Source organism: Solenopsis invicta, chromosome 12 (genome assembly GCF_016802725.1).
Source record: "Solenopsis invicta isolate M01_SB chromosome 12, UNIL_Sinv_3.0, whole genome shotgun sequence".
NCBI lineage: Eukaryota > Metazoa > Arthropoda > Insecta > Hymenoptera > Formicidae > Solenopsis > Solenopsis invicta.
In genome coordinates, this window is record NC_052675.1 from 14161090 (window position 1) to 14167972 (window position 6883).

Here is a 6883-nt window from a genome sequence, read left to right on the forward strand (position 1 = left end):
AGAAACAGGGGTAATAATATGAATGATATTCATACAAATAAATTTAAAAAACACAGTATTTTGCTACAATATTATATATATTTTTTAAAATAAGTTGTTAGGAAAAGCTACGATAATTGCGATATTTTAAGATAAATTGCTAACTTATTTCAATTAGAAGATAGATTACAAACTGTTAAAGTGATATCTTTGATGTTTCCGAGCGTAACACTCTAGACAAGCATCTTATCGAAAAAATATTTTGATATAAGAAAATCTCAATAGTGTTTGTATTACCAGCGTTTCTATGCTTATATTAACAAAATGCTATGCTATTGAATAACTTTACATAACTCGAAACGTGTATAGCCGAATAGGAAGTTAAATTACATAAAAAATGAACACTCGAGTGTACATATATTTGTGTGAATAATACGTTCAAGTTTAAAAACAATGAGAAAGTATGTGTAATTAAATGTTAAAATGTACCGTGAAAAAGTTTCGAAATACTCAAAATAAAAATACCTTATAACAATTGGAGAGAAACATTTAACTCTTGTTGAAAATGCTCGAAATTTTTCATATATTTATGTAAATGATACGACTGAATATCAAAGTAGTTATTCTTATTACACAGCGCATCGCTGTATAATATTTCAATCGTTTCAAACGCGAATAATCGCATTACCGATTGCCTCTTACGCAGGAGAATTAAAAATCGAAGCATTTATTTTGATCGTTTATTTGATATATAATTCAATTTGGAAAGTTTTTATTCCGTTTACATTCAATCATATCATTTGCATCTTATTGAAGAGTCATATAATTTCAAAGTCGCACTCACATTGGTACAAGTGGTCTTGTCGATTCATCAAAGCTCATTGTATATTTGAGCTATTATTTACGTTAGCTTATAATTGTAACCGGGCAACGATCATTACAGTATTTAATCTTGATTATAAAAATATTGAATTTCATTATTAAATATTGAATTTTGATTTTAAAAAAATATTGATTTTTATTTTATTTATGTCACGGCAAAATTTAGCGCTGCAAGACGCTTTATACATAGCACAATTTCATAAAGGATATTATAAGACAAAATTGCAAGTTTTGATGAATTAATATTTGGTTTTCTTCAAAATGGTGATTTCAGTTTCCAACTCGGTGACTTTTGTCAAAAGTTCTCGGATCTGTTCACTCAGTCCGACTACAGTTTGTGGCATTTCCATAGAGCCGACTTTGCGATCGACACATTTGTAGAAAGTGCTGTCGTTGATATTAACGGCATTTGGGCAAAGCTCTTCAATCAATAAATCACTGCCCCAATCCTGGATGAAACGGACGTGATTGCTACGCAAGTATCATGTCATTGAGCGAAGGCATCGGTATGACCACGAGCTACTAACGAGATAGATCTTTTTCAGTTTCGAGCAGTTTCTTCAGCAACATAGTAGGCAGACAAATATTTATCTCGTGCGATGTCCCAGAATTCCAAATTCGTATAATCGCGGTGATTCGATTGCGCTACACGTTGAGCGTCTCAAGATTCGTCAAATCCTGAATCCACAATGAGTCCAGTTTACGAATTCTGTTATACGGCAGACCCAGCACGCGTTTGTCGAGACCGCAAAACGCGTTAAGTTCGATCTCCTCCATGCCACGTCCAGTGACATTGAGTTTCTCTAGAGAACCGCCATGCATCGAAAATGCGTCCGTCGGTATTTTCTTTCACTTGATAGTTATAGAAAGCAGTACCCACGAAATATTAGATACACATCATAAGAAACACAATCAAGAAAATTTTATTTTTTACTTTACTGTCAACAACAGAATACACAAACTGAGTAATCAGTTGTTGCAAACAAGTCACGTTGACAGCTTGTACGACGTTATTTCTTCAACTCACTTTGTAACTACGTAGAAACAGCAAGTAGGTCATATTGGATACTATAAGTCACTTAGGATACAGTTATATTTTATATTTATATTTAAATTTATATTTAAATTTATTAAATAATTGACTTTAAAATTGTTTTACATAAATTAATATTAGTAATTAACCTTTTTAACGTTATTAAATTTCTTGTAGTGTAGCTCTCATATTTTGTACAAGTTATTTATATATTCTGCGAGCAGAATATCTCATTCAGTAGCTGCTTTTAAAATAAGTGAATGAAAAAGCGTTTAGTACCAATTATAAAAGTCGGTAAAATCCTGGTTTACCTTGCGAGGAGTAATGCGAGCAATTGCCTAGGGCAGCATTTTGTATTCAGACTTGATGTACAAGCATAAAGGAACGGAGGCTATCTATCTTCGATTGGATAATTAGGGAATCTCCCGTTTATTTGTGTCAATCATTCTCGCGGTGTCTATGATGAGAATGGTTCGAGAGTGTAAAACCGTTTGAATACCGCGCGAGAGGTATGAAAGTGATTGCGACGATTGCAATTTGACGTGTCGCGCGAATCTCTACTGATCTACAGACCATCCCCTCGGCGAATCATTAGTGCGTGTCAAATTTGTGTTTTAGGAAAATCGCTTCGTCTTAAATAACAGTGTATCCTCATCATTTCCCAGAGAGAGAGAGAGAGAGAGAGAGAGAGAGAGAAAGAGAGAGAGAGATATGATTGATCGCTCGGGGCGGTGTATCCACGACATCAGATTCCGTCGTAAATCCTCCTCTCTTCTAAGCATTATATACCTTCCAGATTTCGTTTTGCGAACACTTTGTCCCGATAAGAGCTATCGCAGATAAGTAAATGGCGAGATATCGAGAATGGACATTTAACGTATGAAAAAAAAATACTGTATAAAATTTGTGCGATTTTCGGTAAAGCATTATGATATTTGTGCGACATTCGTTTAACCCCTTCACGATATATGTATGTATCATATATGCCAGCTAAAAACACCGATTTTATATTCATTTATGTTGTCAATATTGCGCTTAGAACTTGAAATTTCATAAATCTATGCTCAGAATTGGAATTTTCGATACCAAAACCTCCAAAAAAGTTACTTTTGAGAAAATAAAAATTTTTTATATTTGCATTTATAGTACATTCTCTGCCGAGAGAGCCGCTTTTGTGACCTTTTACAAATCTCAAAATTCCACGCCATGTGTGTTGTTTATAAAAAAAAATTCTCGAGAAAAGAAAAGCATTATTTTTATGAAAAAATGTCGGCAGCGTAAGGGTTAAAGTTCTACGTACAAAAGTCTGCAAAGCAAATATGAGATCAACAAACACAGAGCATCACGATGGGGGCGGGGTAAAATTAAGAGCTAAATGTTTCTCGCAGAGCTAACTTGCTGAATTATGACGTGCCGTCGATACGTTCGGCAAGAATTAACACGGGAGCAATTACCTTTGTCACGCGCGCCTCCCGCCGTCCCTTTCCCCTGCAGCGCTCGTAATTACGGAGTTCGAACGTTTCGGCGGGTCGGTGCGGGTTTCGTGTAATGTCTTCATGCGGACGCACGGGCCGGCCCGCGGCGGGATTTGCGAGGATAATAACTCGCGAGCGCGCTGATCGAAATATTAAAGGAACCCCTTGTTCGCGCGATAATGCCTACGTGCTTTACGGACGTTAAGCTCCGGCTCGCGCGAATTGCACGGTGCCACCACGTAATAATAAAGCCGGTTGGCTGGCTGGCTGGCTGGCTGGCTGGCTGGCTGGCTGGTTGGCCGTTTCGATTCGATCGCGTAAGACCACCCGACGATGGTACAATACATATACAGTGCGCATCGTGTGTACATACGGCCTATACATGTGCTTTTGTCATTTCTCGGTGCGGTTGAATAGAGACACGCGCGCGCGTACAGATACGTATCTCTAAATGGCATACCTGCGAAACGCACGCGTACGTTCACCTCCGCGTGATACGATCTCGCGATTAATAACCCGAAAGCTGTCATAATTATAACCGAGACGCGTCGAAGATGTTCGATCCATTAGTCGCGAGCCAGCTCGGATTCTGAAGCTCTCTCGGAGTCTCGCCACCGGGACGCGAAGAACAAGGCACGCGACGAGATTCTCTTATGCTTCCACGGTGATCTGAATACGATGCGATCGGTACGATGATATGTTACGAGACTAATGTCGTGTACGTGCCGCGGACACGTGCCGAAAATAAGTACATCGCGACGTTGAAGAAAGGTGTTAATGCGCGTATCCCCGTTACTTCGTTACACGTACACGTGGGGAGAGCGAGAGAGAGAGAGAAAGACAGAGAGAGCATGCGAACTATAACGCGACGGACATGCACGAACTCTCCTGCATATATGCATAAGACTGCACATACTCGACGCGACGGCAAATCGTAATGCTGTAATAATGGATGCACTACCAGCAACAGTTGTCCAGCAGTGCGAGGGATTCGGTGGGGGGGAGGGGGTGAAAAGGGGTGGAAAAGCCGGCGGAACAGAGGCGGCAGGGGGAGGAAACGGAGAGGTCCGATAGAGAGAAGGGAAACCACCCTCTCTCTCTCTCTCTCTCTCTCCCCCCGCCCTACCCGCACGACGTCGCTTTCAAGCGCGAAGCTGCGCAATTTGCGTGTAAATATTTCTGTCGGTTTTTACACCGGGCCGCGTATACACTTTGCGCTACGCCCGTATAACTCCATAAAACGCGGGAGAACAAGCGGGCACTGACATATACTCGGCCGCCCATTCCGCAAACACACACACACACACACGCGCGCGCACGCACGCACGAGACGGAATGCATAATTTATCGAATACGTCGCGATGTTTTACGCTCGGTCGATAGTCGCGCTCGATTAGTCGCGGCTCTCGGGTCACGGAAAAGTTGGCGTAATCGCGGCGATAAGCACCACCACCGGTCGGAACGCGGACCGCGCGCGGGAATCCGCTTACGATCGCGTAACGCGCGTTAATCATTGTCATACGATTTCTTCGCCCGATCATCGATTATTAAATGCCGTCCGTTAGCACTCGCGGCGCGAGGTCTTACTTTTGAAGTCGAGGTTTCAGAGCGCGGCGACCTTAGCCAGAGATTTCGAATTTTCTTACCGTGCACGAAATTTTCCGCGTAACGAGATACACCCGCGGTATTATCGATATCGTAGAGATGCCGGAATACATTCGCGAGAAACTTGTATACAGTCACCCCGAAATGTGAGTTTTCGACGCCGGATATTCGTTCGCGGAACGTTTCGCGTGTCGGCGCGAGAAGCGTGCTAGGCATTAGCCGCGTTCCGTAATCGTAGTAGAGCGATATTTAAGGGCTCGCTTTTGATGTTATTTTTTACGTTTATTGCATCGTAACGCGCGGTAGGGGAGAGGGCGGAATTACCGAGCCGCATCGGGCCGCCGCCGCGCCGATAAGGTCGAAAAGGCGTATCAGCAGCGCGCGGGCGTCCCGCCGCGTCGCCGTCGCCGTCGCCGTCGCTGTCGTTCCGGCGACGCTTTATTTGCTTGGTCTAGGTCACGTTCTTCGCCCAGCAGACGCAGGCGAATGTTTACGCGCACTTCGGGGGTGGGATACGTAATGCGGATACACGTTAAACTGATACGCGACGGCGCGCGGCGTACGAAACGATACGACGGCGGCGGTGGTGTACGGACTATACGACGTCGTAAACGAATCCCGGTGGTGCAGAGCGCTGAACGGGCGTCTGTGCCGACGTGCACGTGCGCCAGACGCACGTGCGTGTCCATGCGGATACGGCGGAACGGAACGAAAAAGAACGGGGTAGGAGGCAAGAAGAGTGTCCGACGAAATTCGCGACGCGGGTGCATTTTATTAGGACGTTTAATCGTTAACTCGAACGGTTCGACTTTTATATGCACGCAGTGAGAATTCCAATTATCCTTGAACTAGGAAATTGGATGCTTAAAGCACTCTTATGGCCGTTTCAATTGTTCTCGATATTTAAAAAAAAGAAAAGATTACTTAATCCTCCGTGGTTTAACCGAGGATTTGAAAATCCAGGCGAATTTTTAATTTTTAATTATTCTGCCTCAAACTTAGACACGTACAAAAAAAAAGAAAAATTTTTCAAACAATTGTAAAATCGTATTCTGGAAGAATGTACCATAATCAGTAATGGGTAAAATACTTTTGAAAAGTATCTAAATACAGATACATATGGAAAAATATATTTAATTACAGATACAAATACACAAATTAAAATGTATACGTGTACAAATACTTGGATACTTTAAAAGTATCTCAGATGCATATCAGATACTTCAGAAAATTATATTTTATTGTAATAATGTTAGTACAAAATATATTAAATAAATGTTCATTAATGTTTATTAGTGGCATATGATTTGTCCGCAATGATTTAATTAAAAATACACAAAAAATTTTTAAATTTTAATAAATATTTATTCGAATAGTACTAATGAAATATTTACTAAGTAAATATATATTTTTTTAGTACAAGAATAACTAATTTAATTTAACTATAATTTTTTTATATACTAAATATTTATACACCGTAAGTAAATATTGTATTAACACAATTCGAATAAATATTAAAATTAAGAATTTTTTCTCTTACTATAGCTTTAATATTACAAATTTTTAATAAAAAATTCTAGAAACGTGTCGGCTCGTGACAAACGTACATAAATATGTGGAATAAAATTTCCACACAAGTATCCGTTAAATTTAATTACGAAATAATATTAAATAGTTAAATTTATATTATTGATTTAAATAATATATATGCGAAAAGCAGAAAAAATTGTCCAACCAAACTCATAATTATAGAATAAAAAAAAAGAACAGATATTCCTCGAATATCATTCGCGCTATCACTCTATCTTTTTTAGCATTTAATACGGTACAATATTGCAAATATTTGTTATCCAATTAATCTGAAAATTACATCATTTCTTTTTACTAAATCAAAAACTCGTTTGATAAA

The 6883-nt window shown here is 39.8% G+C and overlaps 1 pseudogene; it reads right to left on the reverse strand.

Moving 5' to 3' along the window:
• Nucleotides 1-586: 586 nt before the first annotated feature.
• On the reverse strand, nucleotides 587-1921 carry LOC105196941 (annotated as a pseudogene).
• Nucleotides 1922-6883: the final 4962 nt, after the last annotated feature.